Source organism: Miniopterus natalensis, chromosome 1, assembly GCF_054644295.1.
Source record: "Miniopterus natalensis isolate mMinNat1 chromosome 1, mMinNat1.hap1, whole genome shotgun sequence".
Taxonomy (NCBI): domain Eukaryota; kingdom Metazoa; phylum Chordata; class Mammalia; order Chiroptera; family Miniopteridae; genus Miniopterus; species Miniopterus natalensis.
In genome coordinates this window covers 33,478,275-33,492,332 of record NC_142081.1, presented here as the reverse complement: position 1 = coordinate 33,492,332, position 14,058 = coordinate 33,478,275, and the positions used below count along the sequence as shown (strand labels likewise).

Below are 14,058 nucleotides of genomic sequence, written 5' to 3'. Positions count from 1 at the left end.
GGTGTAGTTATTTTAGTTTTTTCCTATGAATATATAATATTTTGAATATATTAGTGATACCATATGTACATTTTGTTGTATTCTTGTTTCTGTAATCCTTTTTTATTGCTAGTAAGAATTTGTGGTAAGTACAATTTCATCATATAGAATTACATTATCTACTTAATCCATTATTATTGAACATTTAGATTATTTACTTTTTACCCTTATATATAATTACATAATTTAACATCTTTGTGCATAAAACTTGACTTGCATTTTAACACTATGTGCTGAGGATAGAACCTTCAAATTAGAATTACTACGTCAAAGAACATGAGTACTTTTATAAGGGTGTTGATATATGGTGCTGAATTATTTTGCAGGGAGATTAAATCAATTAAGATTCTCACCAGTGGTTTATTAGAGTACTGTGTTACGCCAACAGTTTGGTAATTGTATTGACAAATAATGAAATCTTGCTTTCATTTGCATGTTTTTGATTCCTGATGAGATTAAACATTTAAAAATATTTGTTTGCTATTGTTATTTTTTTTCTCTGGTTATCTATTCATGTTCTTTCCTTTTTTCTATTGTGTATTTATGGGGATATCTGTGTTTTTTCTTTCATTTATAAAAACATTTACCTATTAAGCTTTTGTCATGTTTTTGCAATATTTTGTCTCATTTTGTCACATGAATAAATTTATAATTTTGATATGAAGTTTTCAGATTTTTATGTATTTAAGATCTTTTTCTTTGTAATTTTCCCCCACTGCTTTTATGTTTCAAACATTATTTCTGATTCTGGGATGGTATAAACTTTCAGCTTTGTTTTCTTTAGTTTTGTGACTGTTGTTCACATTTACCTTTTGAGTGTTTTAGATTTTGTTTTGTGGTAAGAATGTAAGATGCAACTCCAAACAGTTGATTTTTTTTCCTTTTAAACAAAGTAGCTAATCAATTTCCACACACAATTAATTGAATAATCCAATTTCTTTCCCATTGACTGGTGGTCCTTTCTTCATCATCTGTTAACTTTCTTACATAGTTAAGAGTCTGGTTCTGGAGAGAAATATCTTCTGTTCCATTGATTTGTGGTTTTTTTTCTCAAGTAATATATTTTAATTATTATAGCAATAGTACTAGTTTTATGTGATCTTTTCTATACTTTATACTGCTTATTTCTAAGTCAGTGTTTTTGGTTAGGGTAGCACTTTTAGATCAGTGTTTAGTTCAAATGGTTAATAGTGAAACATCCTTGTTTTGTCCCTCATTTTTAATATAAATGCTTTAATGTTTTACTTTTAAATAATTTAAAGGGAAGGAAATATTCTTTTATTCTTGGCTCTTAAAAAACGTTAATCAGGCATGGATACAGAATTTTATCAAATCCCTTTTAAGTACCTATATTAGGCTTGAATTTGTAAGTTGTTTATAAAGTGAATTTTTATAAGTGAATCACACTTTACCAGAACTTACACTGTAAATTCCAAAATGTATCCCTAGAGAAAATGCTTTGGCTTCGAGCAAAATATATTTTTTGATGCCAACATATTTTCTTTCCCTCAAAAGGCAGTAGAACATTTTCTTAATTACCCAGATAGAGAGAAAAACATCTTCAAGCAATAGATGGAGTTTGAAAATGTCTTCTAGATCTTGGCATTATTCAGAGGAACTCTTAGAAACACAGTGTCCAGAAACTGTCAGATTCTAGGAATCTTGAGGGCAGAATTGCATTATGGTTCAGAATCCTATCACTGATTGGCTGTGTGACCCTGAAGGTGCCTCTTCATTTGATTTGCTTGAACATCTCTACTAGCATTGTCCAATAGAAATTTTGTGATGGTGGAAATGTTCTGTAGCTCTGACATGCAGCATGGTAGCTACTGTCCACAAGTGGCCATTAAGCACTTGAAATGTAGCTCATGTGAATTTAATTTTATTAAAATTTGAATAACCATATGTGGCTAGTGGCTATTATATTGGACAATGCAGATCTATTAAATGAATAAGTATTTATCTAAGGTAATTTGTGGCTCTCAAACTGTGCTTCTCTGAGTATGGCTAGACATTTCCTAAGAATCTTCTTATATTTTAAGAACTTGCAAATTGGGAGATTGCAGTGGTTAGAGGGAAGCTCTGATGTGTTCTGATTCTTAAATTATTGATAATATACTCCCTGTATTCACATTATGTACATGGCTGCTTACTGACTCCTATATCTATGTAAAAATAATGGTGTTATTTATGGTAATTGACAAGTTACTGTATTTTCATGGTGAATATAAAGGGTTTTGTTTGTTTTTCCCCTTTTTACAGCTGGTGGCTTAATGCTTCAAACCAAAATTAACTTCTTGATAATATGCATTGTAGTACTGAAGGGTTGGTTCTTACAAAAAGCAACCATTTGTAAGAAACCCCATTTGTGTAATTGACCTGATTCACCTACTACTATGCTATTATAAAATGAGGTTATAGAGAGTGCTTCCATTTCTTGAAATTTGATTTTTGTATCCATTTTTATTTCTAATATTTTTTAATCTTATGTTTTAGCTATTGGTTATATGTAGGTGTCCTAAGCAATAGATACATCTTCCTTAGAAAAGTTATATGAAAAAGGGTGAATCCATGTTGCATCATTAGACTTGATATAGAGCCATGAATGTTTTCATGCTTTGTAGCTCATTAAAAAGTATTTATATTTGCTATAAAATTACTCCCCCATCCCCAAAATTCTGTCATGGGTAATTGAATAAAGTTAATATATTTTATAACAAATTGTCTTGAGGACTTAATTGTTGTATACAATATCAATTATATATCTTTTTAGTGAGTAATCTATCAGGGCATTAGCCAGTAATATTCCAAAGTTGGATTTGCTTGCTCTGGCGTATCTATATTTCTAGGAATTTCTAAAAATTCCCTATGTATGCTATAAAAGTTTAAAGTAAATAAATATTAGTAAAGGAAAGCATGTATTAGTGTGATTCTTTTTAAGAGTCGTGAGGCATGCCATGAAATTTTAAAAAAGGGAAGAGTATTAGAAGTAATTATTTTTGTAGTTAGCAATAGTTATAATAAGTGATAAATGATACAGAAGAGATTCCAACTCTAGTTTTCATTTCTGACTTTAATACTTACTCAGACTTTGGGCCAGTAATCAAAGTTCTTTGTACCAACAAGTTCTTTACTTGAAATGCCCATACCTTCATACATGTTAGATGACAGCCTCAATGCTAGTTTAAGATGCTTCCTTTTTAGGCAGCCTCTGAGATGATCACTTTTTAGAGGCCTCTTACTATAGTAGAAGTTGTATATAAACAAGTTTAAAAGAATCATTGCTTTGCCAGATAATTACTAATTTATCCTAATTCTTTTATGTCTAAATTTGGATTTTAGAGAATGAGAGCTTTGTACACACATTCTATAGTTTATTTGAGGGATGGCGCATTTTAATTGACATAATGATTTATTGAAAAGAAAAAATAATATGTACAATTATGTATTTCATCTCTCTCTTTGAAGTGTGCATTTAAAAAACAAATCCCACTTTCTTATAGCCAATTTAAAAAGGGCACATTTGAAATTCTCATTTTAGACTTCTTCCTTCAAAATGAAAGAGTATAGTCTTCTATATAAAATTTTTGATGAGTATACATTTGATATTATATGTATGTGTCTTTAGCCCAGAGTCTTTAGGTGCTGAGGAAGTCTCTTAAGTCAATTTGCTTTTGAAGTGAAGGGTATCATTTAATTTTTGCCATAGGATGCTGTGTAGCAAATCATCTCCAGACTCAATGACTTAAAACAACAATCATTTATTCTCATAAATCTGTGGGTTGGTTGATGTGACTGCTTTAGTGGCTTTGCTTCCCCCACTGCATTTGTGTGGTTTGGGTTTCCTCCACGTGCCTCTTATCCTCCTGAACAGGCTGGCTGAGGCATATTTTCCTGTGGCCATGGCACAGGTGCCAGAGGATAATCCCAGCTGCCAAGCACATTTCAAGCTCCTGCTTGGGTCACATTTGTTAACATCCCATTCACCAAAGCAAGTCACACCGCCCCACCCAAAGTCCAGGGCAGGGAAATTAACTGTAAGGATAAAATCATGGCAAAGGGCATGTTTTCAGGGAGGAGTGAAGAGTTGGAACCAATAGTTCAATCTTCCACATACACCTGACCATCTTAATTTAGGTGATAAGAGGCTAAAATAAGCACATGTTAAAGTGATGGAAAAGGAATATGCGGGACTTAATCTGTTTTTCAAAATTATAATTGGTAAAATGCATAAAGAATGTGGAGCCCAACCGGGCGTGAATCAGCGGTTGAGCGTCGACCTAGGATCTAGGCAATTGGGGTTCGATTCCCAGTCAGGGCACATGCCCGGGTTGCGGGCTCGATCCCCAGTTGGGGGCATGCCGATCAATGACTCTCTCATCATTGATGTTTCTCTCTCTCTCTCTCTCCTTCTCCTTTCCTCCCTCTGAAATCAATAAAGATATATTTAAAAAAAAGAAAAAGAATGTGGAGTAAGATAGTACTAATTCAAGAATAAGATCTGATAAATCTTTACCTGGTTGTTCTTGAATTGTACAAATCTTGTACTATATCAAATCCACTTCTTGGGTTTTTCTCTTCATGTGATATTTTCTCTTCTTTTAGGAATTAAAAATTACTGCAGGGTAATACTTAAAAAATAATTTTTGCCCATAAGGTAAAAAATAGATTCTTTGATATAAAGCACTCATATAATATTAATACATACTTAATCAGAAGTGTTTGGGACTGTTGGAGCCAATGGCAAAATAAAAAAAGTAGTCTTACTTGTTTTAAGAGTAACATAAATAGCCTTCTGTATTCCTGACTTCTTGTGTACCTTCAAGTATTCAGTGAAAAAAGCTCTGCTATTGGCCCGCTAGCAGTGCTCAAAAATCAAAGATTCAATACAGTAAAAACTTTATCTTGTGTGATTCGGTGACAGTACCAATTTGAAATGGAAAATATCTTCAAAGGAGCAAATGCTTATTAGATAATAAATATTCTTTTCATAAACAGTTTATTTTTTAGGTAGACTGTATTTGCTTTGCATGTTCTTGTCTTTTGTTGGCCTGTTTGGAGGAAGAAGCAGGCAGGGAAGTGTGACCCTCCCGAGCCCATAGATATTGAATAAATTCAGGAAAGAACAGTGATTGCCCAGGGGTCATGGTAGGTGTGGTGCTATTGAGGCTGGGGTCAGCCCTCACCTCCCAACACCACACTGCACCAGAATCCAAACCATAGAATGTTATGCCTTCAGACTTTGTTGGGAAGGACAGTGAGGTTCTGAGAAGTTCAGAGACTTGTACAAAGTCACATTTAGGATTGGACACAGGGCCAGAATATGGTCCCTGTGTTGCCTTCACATCCTATCTTTTGCTGCAGCGGGCTGTGTGTGTGGGGGAGGGGTGTGTGTGTGTGTGTGTGTGTGTGTGTGTGTGTGTTATAAACCCTGGAAGAACAGCTTAAAATCTGCTTAGCGTTGGGGTAGCACTGTGTTCCTGATATAAAAAACTTTTTAATGTTTTGCCTTGGGAAATATTTTGTATGGGAAAGCTAGAAAACCTTGAGATAAGAGAGAGGCAACCTGGAAGTACACCGGCCACATTTCAACTGCCGCAAGGATGTGGGAGTCTTTTGGAACAGTAGCCAGCAGTTAAAATAACAACCACAGCCTAGCTGGGAGTGGCTCAGCAGTTGAGTGTTGGCCTAAGATCCAGGAGATTACGCTTTGATTCCCGATCAGGGCACATGCCCGGGTTGTGGACACAATCCCCAGCATGGGGCATGCAAGAGGCAGCCGATCAATGACTCTCTCATCATTGATGTTTCTATCTCTCTTTCTCTCCCTCTCCCTTCCTCTCTCTGAAATCAGTAAAGATATATTTTTAAAAAATTAACTGTAACCTTCACCTTTCTTGGACTGGATGCAAATAGTTTGTTGGATGAAATACCTTCTATGTCCATATTGAATCGAAATGTTTAAAAGCTGTTTGGGAATCTCCTTTTAAAATGGAATTTGTAACTTTGTGTTGTTATCTTTTTAGCTGAGGAAACTGAGGCCCATTTTAGGTAAGCTTTTACAGCACTAGCTAGGAAAAGCATTGGAGCTAGAACTCCTGTCTTGATCCCTACTATTTTCATATTAATGTGGTGACTGTTTTATTGAGCTTCTCCTCAGTTGTAAGGTACCATGCAGAGTGAAGGGGGGATATGCAGAGAAATAGGAAACTTCTCAAAGAGCATCCAGTCCAAATGGTGTAAGATAAATGGAAGATTAACTTGTGTTGTCGCACAGGTCTCGTATAGAAGACTGTCATTAAGGTTCCATGACTCAAATAATGTGTAGGAAACCCAAGACCCCAGGGTAGTGTCCTGATTCAAAGCTTACTGTTCTGATTTATGTTTTTGCCATTGTGTTTTGTTAGTTACTTTCATTAGCGTTTATCAGTGTTGTTTTATAGTTTTGTTACTTTGTCTGCCTTCTCCACCTGCCTCAGTCATCAAGAGACAAGGTGTCTTTTTTCATCTTTTGTCCCTTACTTACCCCCCCAGCCCTGGGGCCTGACTCACCTGAGGCACTTCATTTGATGCATTCTGTATGAATATGCAGGTTTTCATATTCAGTAGATCTTAAGTAGTTATTTGGAGCAAAGACCATGTCCAACCAGAAATGGGACATTGAGAATTTTCATTTTAAGGTCAAGCCTAGGAAGATTTTCTGAACAAATTGATGTTTAAGTGGCTGCAGCAGGTTATCACCAGAGGGGACAGACATTATGGTGCTGCCATCATTAGTTCTCTGGCTGAAAATGAAAGCCTACTGTTTATTTTACGAGATTCTACAATATGCAACATTTGTTAGGTACAGTAAAATAAATATCGTGTCCCTGGACTTTATATGTAAAGTTCATTCAGGCAGGGCAAGTCCAGTTGTGGGCCATAGGTCAGCTGATAAGGAGTTGGAATCATAGTGATGCACAGCTAGTGTCAGACACTTACTGGTTTCTGTGCATTTTCTTACACATCACAGTTGCAATCGTGCAGTCACTATTGGGATGAGTTAGTTGTGCTCCCTGAAGACAGGTGCCACGTTGCAGGGTTTTATCAGACTCCGTGCCCTGCCTTAATGTCTCTGGTCTCTACTGCCATTGATCTGTTCATATGCAGTGCACAGTCTACTTCAGTTATAGTAGTTGCTTGTGATTTATCTGTGACAGAGATGTTGCTTTCGAGGGAGGGCAGAGCCTTCAGTTAGTAATGAGAAGCAGGCTGCCTGTGGAACAGGATCATTTGATGCTGATGATGCCTCCGCTGTGTTGCCCATATTCTCTTTCCCAGTGCCAGGTGGATGCTGCTCTGTGTGTTCAGGCTAGTTAACATCAAATGTGATGCCTCCTAATTGTGACTGGGAGCTGCCTGGCACCCTCTGTCCGTGTTGTATTCCAAGAAATGCCTTGAATTTAAAAATTGTCAGTGTTGTCTACCGGAAAAAGTATGACACTTGGAGTCAGACAAAACCAGGTGTGGATTTGGGTCCTGTCTGCCCTGTCCTAGTTGTTCCAATTTGTGTGTTCAGCCATTCAATCCTTTTATCTGTCCACCAGGAGTAGTAACACCTCCCTCTCAGGGTTTCTTGGTATATAGTAAATGCACAGCAAATGCTATTAAAAAACATTAATGCGTAAACTCTGAATTTTCAACCAAGGTAAACACTTTATTACTCTGTCAACTTTTTTATACAGGTTTTTCATTATCCTTTGCAGCTTCCAAATACCTTTACTATGAAGACCAACTATTTGCTCTTGCCTATATGAACAGTTAAATTTTCATCACACATTTACTAAATAGGTCTCCAGGTTTATTTATTTTTTAATGTGAAGCTTGAAAGGCGACTTGTGGGTTTGAATCAAAGTGCTCCTGTTCAGCAGCTGAAACAGGTATGTCAGCAGCACTTGGGAAATCTTCTTTCTGCAAACCTATTGACTGGACAGCTTGCCAGGCCAGGAAACATTTTGACCTTTTTTTGTGGGACTTTTTGCCTTTGAAAGCAGAATCTCATCTTTGTGTTTGGGCTCTACTCCACCAGACAAAAGATGGTTCTTCTGTCCCATCATGCAGTTGTTTTGGAGGGTTTTGTGTGCCCTGTGCACTGGGTCAGGTGCCAGAGATGGGGGAAGAGGGGCCAGACAGAGAGGCAGGAAGGGGGAGGGGAAGACTCGGTGATAGTGTTCTGGAGGAGGTGACAGTGCGTAACTTGAATTAGGTCAGGGGATGAAGGAGAGACTGTGAAGCAGGGAGAGGGAGAGGGTGCTGAAGGGTTGGGGCTTGTTCCAGGCATCTGTTACTGTGTAACCAGCTACCCAGTCTTAGTGGCTTGAAACAACAACCATTTTATTTATTGCTTGTTTCTTTGGGTCAGGAATTTGGGCAGTGTTCAGCTGGGCAATTCTTCTGTCCCACATGGTATAAACTGAGGTCACTTGGTAGAAATCAGCTGATGGAATGGCTGGTATGGAGGGTCCAAGAGGCTTCACTCACACAACTGGTACCTTATCAGGGTGGTTGGAAGGCTGGGCTCAGCTGGGACTTCCAGCTGGAGCACTTGTTTGTGTCCTTCTCAGCATGGGTGGTCCCAGGTTTCTTACATAGAGCTCAAAGCTCCTAAGAGACCCAGGTAGAAACTGCAAAGCTTTTCAGACCTGGCTTTGGAAGTCTCAGACTGTCACTTCCTCCCTATCCTGGTGGTGTCAGTATGGCCAGCCCAGGCTTAGAGAGGGGGGCTTAGACTCCCCTTTCAGTGGAGTAAGTAACGGGAATTTGTGGCCATCTTTGGTTTAACACACTGAGTTCCTTGATAAAGAAAGCCATTGGTGGACTTTGAGGGGAGACAGCTGGATGGAGTGGTAGGTGCACGGCACATGACCAGATGTACTTTCAGATTTGGAGGCAAAGATCAAACGATAATGGATTGAAGATTCAACAAGTATTGGAAGTGGGATAGTGGGTATGGAGTTCTCTTTCAAGATTCTTGGCTATGAGGAGAAGATGGAAATGGGAGTGGAGATCAGAGTAAGACTGATAGTTGGAGAGGTTTGCTTTTTTTAAAATCCTCAGCTGAAGATATATATTTATTTTTAGAGAGGAAAAGGGGTAGAGAGAGAGCGAGTGAGAAAAACATTGATGTAACAGAGAAACATCAATCATTTGCCTCCCATACATGCCCCGACCAGGAATCGAACCCAATCTGGGTATGTGCCCTTACCGGGGATCGAACCCACAACATTTTGGTGTACGGGGACCACACTCCAACCAACTGTCCAACCAACTGTCCTACCAGGACAGGCTGGCTAATTTTTAGCTTTGCTTCTGTGCTTTGAAGATGGGTGAGGTGACCAATTTCCTGACCTTTTCCAAATCATATTTGTGTATTTTTGTTCTACTAATGTATTAAAACTGTTGAAATTCCCTCTTGTCTTTGGTGATACAACTTTCTCTGGTCCTTCTCCTTCTTCCTGTGACTAAGAAGGGGTTATTTCTTTAAATGGTGGTTTTCCCAGGATCTGTCCTTATCTTCTTTACTTCTTTATTTTGTATCTTTTTCTCAAGTAACCTCATCTGCTCTCATGGTTTTAACTGCTACTTGTATGGTGCAAGCACCCAAGTCTGTAACTTTTGTTCCCTCCTACATGTCTTCCCCTGGATGTCCCTGTAATTCCCATTCCTCTTTTTAATAATGCTATCACCCTGGCCGAGGCCAGAGCCTATATGACATTCCCTTTCTCTGTCCCTTGCTCCTTGCTCTGTATAGCTAAACAGATCACCAAGTACTATTGATTTTTGCCATTAAAACCAAGGTCCTCAAAAAATTAAATATGGAACTGCCATTTGACGCACTGATCCCACTTCTAGGAATATATTCTAAGAAACCTGAAACACCAATCAGAAATAATTTATGTACCCCTATGCTCAGAGCAGCACAGTTTACATTAGCTAAGATTTGGAAACAGCCCAAGTGCCCATCAGTAGATGAGAGGATAAAACTGTGGGACATTTATACCATGGAATACTACACAGCTGTAAAAAAAAGGATCAGCTTTGGGACATCATGGATGGACCCGGAGGATATTATGCTATGTGAAATAAGCCAGTCAGGTAAAGCCATGATCTCACTCATATATGGAATATAATGAACAAAATAAACTTATGAACAAAATAGATCCAGAGTCACAGAAGCATGGAATAGACTGAGGAATCCCAGAGGAAAGACGGGCATGGGAGGGGTTGGGGAAGGATTAACCTAAGAACTTATATGCAAGGACACAGACAATAGTGTGGAGAAGGCCTAGGGAGGGGGGGCGAATGCGGGGTGGAGGGGATCAATGGGGGGGGGGGAAGAGGACATCTGTAATACTTTCAACAATAAAGAAGGGGGAAAAACTCACAAAAAACCAAGGTTCTCGGCCCGGCCGGGCATGGCTCAGTGGTTGAGTGTCAACCTAGGATCCAGGTGATTGGGGTTCGATTCCCGGTCAGGGCACATGCCCGGGTTGTGGGCTCGATCCCCAGTTGGGGGCGTGCAGAAGGTAGCTGATCAATGACTCTCTCATCATTGATGTTTCTATCTCTCTCGCCCTTCCTCTCTCTGAAATCAATAAAGATATATTTAAAAAACAGAAAACAAAAACCAAGGTTCTCGGCTGTGGCTGCAAGTAAGTATCACCTATGGATATTTTACAATGTGCACACTTGGAGCCCTGCTCCAGAACTACTGAATCAGAATCTCTTGAGACTTAGGCATGCCTATTTTTATAAAGCATCCCGGGGATTCTGATGTTCACCTTGCATTGAAAACAATTCTCTAAATTTTTCTCTAATCCTCCAGCTTATTTCTACCATCACTGCTTTGGTTTAGGCTTTTAGAGTTTCCTATAGCTATCACAACAAATTACCACTAACATGATGGCTTAAAATAATGATTTATTCTCTCACTGTTCTGGAGGCCTCAAGTATGGAACCCCGATGTTGGTGGGACCATGCTGCCTCTCTGGTGGCCTCAGGGCAGGAGCTTTCCTAGCCTCCTGCTTCATATGGCTCCAGGCATTCTTTGGCTTGTGATTGCCAACTCCAGTCTCTCCCTTCATCTTCGCACAGTTATCGTCTCTCTCCCTGTGTGTCTCTCTACCATGTGTCTGTTATAAAGACATTTGTCTTTGGATTTAGGGCCCACCAGTAATCCAGGATGATCTCATTTTGCAATATTTATTTTAACTACACCTGTAAAGACATTTTTTCCAAATAAGGTCACATTCACAGTCTGGGACATGGACATATCTTTTTGGAGGCTACTCTTCAAACTACTGTATTCCTCCTGTGGTTATGATAGCTGTCCCCACCTGATCATCTTGACTCGAATCCAAATGACCATCCTGCACTGGGCTGCAGCTACTTTATATAGCAGGTCTTTGAATACTGTCCTTTTGTTCAACATCATCATTTAGTTATAACATTGATAAGATACCATAGGAACTTAACTCTTGTTTATATTAATTAGCTTATAGTAAAATTGGTTTCATTGTGCTTCATTTTGCTTAAAGTTGCAGAACCTCCGGGCCGGGTATGGCTCAGTGGTTGAGCCTCGACCTAGGATCCAGGAGATCGTGGTTTGATTCCCAGTCAGGGCACATGCCTGGGTTGTGAGCTCGATCCCCAGTTGGGGGTGTGCAGGAGGCAGCCGATCAATGACTCTCTCTCATCATTGATGTTTCTCTGTCTCCCTCTCCCTTCCTCTCTCTGAAATATATATATATATATATATATATATTTTTTTTTTTTTTTTTTTTTTTTTTTAAAGTTGCAGAACCTTTTTAACAACATTACTCAAGGACTTACTGTATATCCAATCATGTTAGTCCTTTGCTTAAATCTTCCCAGGTTCCCCATTCCTCCAAGGGTAAAAAGCCATGCCCCTTCTCATGGAGTATCAGGCTGTTATAACCGGCCCTTGCCTGCCTCTTACCTTCCTTCCCCAGTATTTCCTCTCCTCTTGAACTTTATGCTCCGGCAGTACTGAGTTACCTGTGGTCCTCCTTGCCTTTGTATATACTATTGCCCTGTGTTCCACATTTATTCATGTTGTTCAGAGTTCAAGATAGTTCAAGCAGTGTCTCCTCTGTGAAGCCTGCCTTAATGCTTAATGCTTGGTGCTACTAGTGCATAAAATGACAAGTGCATGTACATGAGTGTTTTATCACAGTTGGTTTCATGTCTTTCTTTCCTTTCAGCAGAGAGCTCTGTAAAGACATGGAAGCCGATATTTATTGTTGTAGCCCTAGTACTTGGCATTATAAATATTGAATGAATGACCATGTAGCTTAACCTAATTAGAAACTTGTCTCATCTTAACACTGTTTTTCCACTGCTGCCTTAGTTATTTCCAATTGGATTTTTTATTGATAATCATCTAAATATATTAAGTAGTCAGTTTAAGTAGACTGGCATATTGCTTGGCCTGCAATATCTGCATCTGTGCTTAGGCAATTTAAATTAAAATGTTTCTGCATATGTTAAGGTTGACTTTTCTGGTTTTTGTGTTTTTCCCTTTATATTAGATACAGCTTGTAAGTAGCAGAAACCAACTTGAGTTAGCTAAAACTAAAAAGAATTTCAAGAATTTCATGAACAAGGGTCAGAGTGTATCTGGGCCAATGGAAGCCCTTAAGGATCCTCTCTTTTTATCTCTGTTTGCTACTTGTCTCTGTTCATCTGCTTCATTCCTCACTTTCTCTGCTGCTTCATTCACATAACAGGTTGTGACATCCACACAGATCCTGTGCTTACGTTTTACAGCTCTAGCCATCCACAGAGATGGGCTGGTTGTCTCTCTGTCCCATTTTTTCTGGGATAAGAATGCCATTGGCTAGCTTGGGCCAGATGTCCACCTCCAGCCAGGGTGGAGTGGAGGGTGCTGGCCCGACCATTTCATTCACACATGGTGCTGGGGTTCACCTTAGGCAGTGAAGGGATAGATTCCTGAGAGGGACTATTGTGAGCAGATCCCTAAAAAGTGTCTGCCATGCTCTTATTAGGTTGGATCCTGTTGACCAGCAGTGGGTAGTTGAGAGGAAGATGTATTAGAGAGCCAGGGAAATGGGAGGGGTGCAGGAAACCTGGCTAGATCTGGTACCAGTTGCCTCTGGGCCACGGGGGTGAAAATGCTCCTCTTAATCGTTTGGAGTCCTGGCTTTAATTGATTCACATGTTTCTCCTAATACAGAATGCTCATCTTGATTTAAGTGATACGGAAATATATTAAAGCAAAGTGGGTTTAAATGGCTGTTTACTCATGGATATGTTCATTATATTAATCACAAATATGTTTTAAAAATAATGTACACTATTCTGATCTTGCCTCAGAAAAAGGAGATGAATAGACTTGAAATAAATTGTCTCTGTATTCTAGAGACATTTTTATGTAGCTGGCATTCCGTTGTGATGGAAATGTAACATTAAAACACAACAGGAATAATTTCTAATGATAATTTAAATCCATTGTCATACTGTAGCTACCCAATTGTAAAACAAACACACAAAACTACTGTTCTCAGTGGGCCTCATGTCCCCTCTCTGCCATACTGGCCACCATGCCGTTCTTCTGGGTATGAGCGAGTGAGTGGCAAAGGCAAGAGTGATAGGACAACGACCAGCCACCAGATGTGCTGCCCGCCTTTGGTGTTTGGAAGGACCCTTGCAGCTGTCACACTTACCCATGTAAATGTGGTTTTCTTTGGGTTCTCTTCTTGAAAAGAATTGCCAAGGGAGAGGTGGAGAATAGTCATGTCAGTGTGGCAACTTGAGACAGTGGTCGGAACATATGAGGACCCTTTAATTCAAAAAATACAGTTGGAAACAGAAACTCCACCTGCAATCCTGCATTTATTTTAAACACTGATATTAGCTTAAGGTATTAATACAGGAAGTCTGCTTAAGGACCTCATTTGTTTTCCAGGTGACTTTTTAAGTTATTTGATAGGTTTTTAA

The 14,058-nt window shown here is 39.0% G+C and overlaps 1 protein-coding gene across 2 annotated transcripts in view; it reads left to right on the top strand.

The window, feature by feature from the left end:
• Positions 1-14,058, top strand: part of PELI2 (pellino E3 ubiquitin protein ligase family member 2) — a 153,958-nt gene that overhangs the window by 34,171 nt on the left and 105,729 nt on the right. The gene's annotated exons all lie outside the window — the stretch shown is intronic.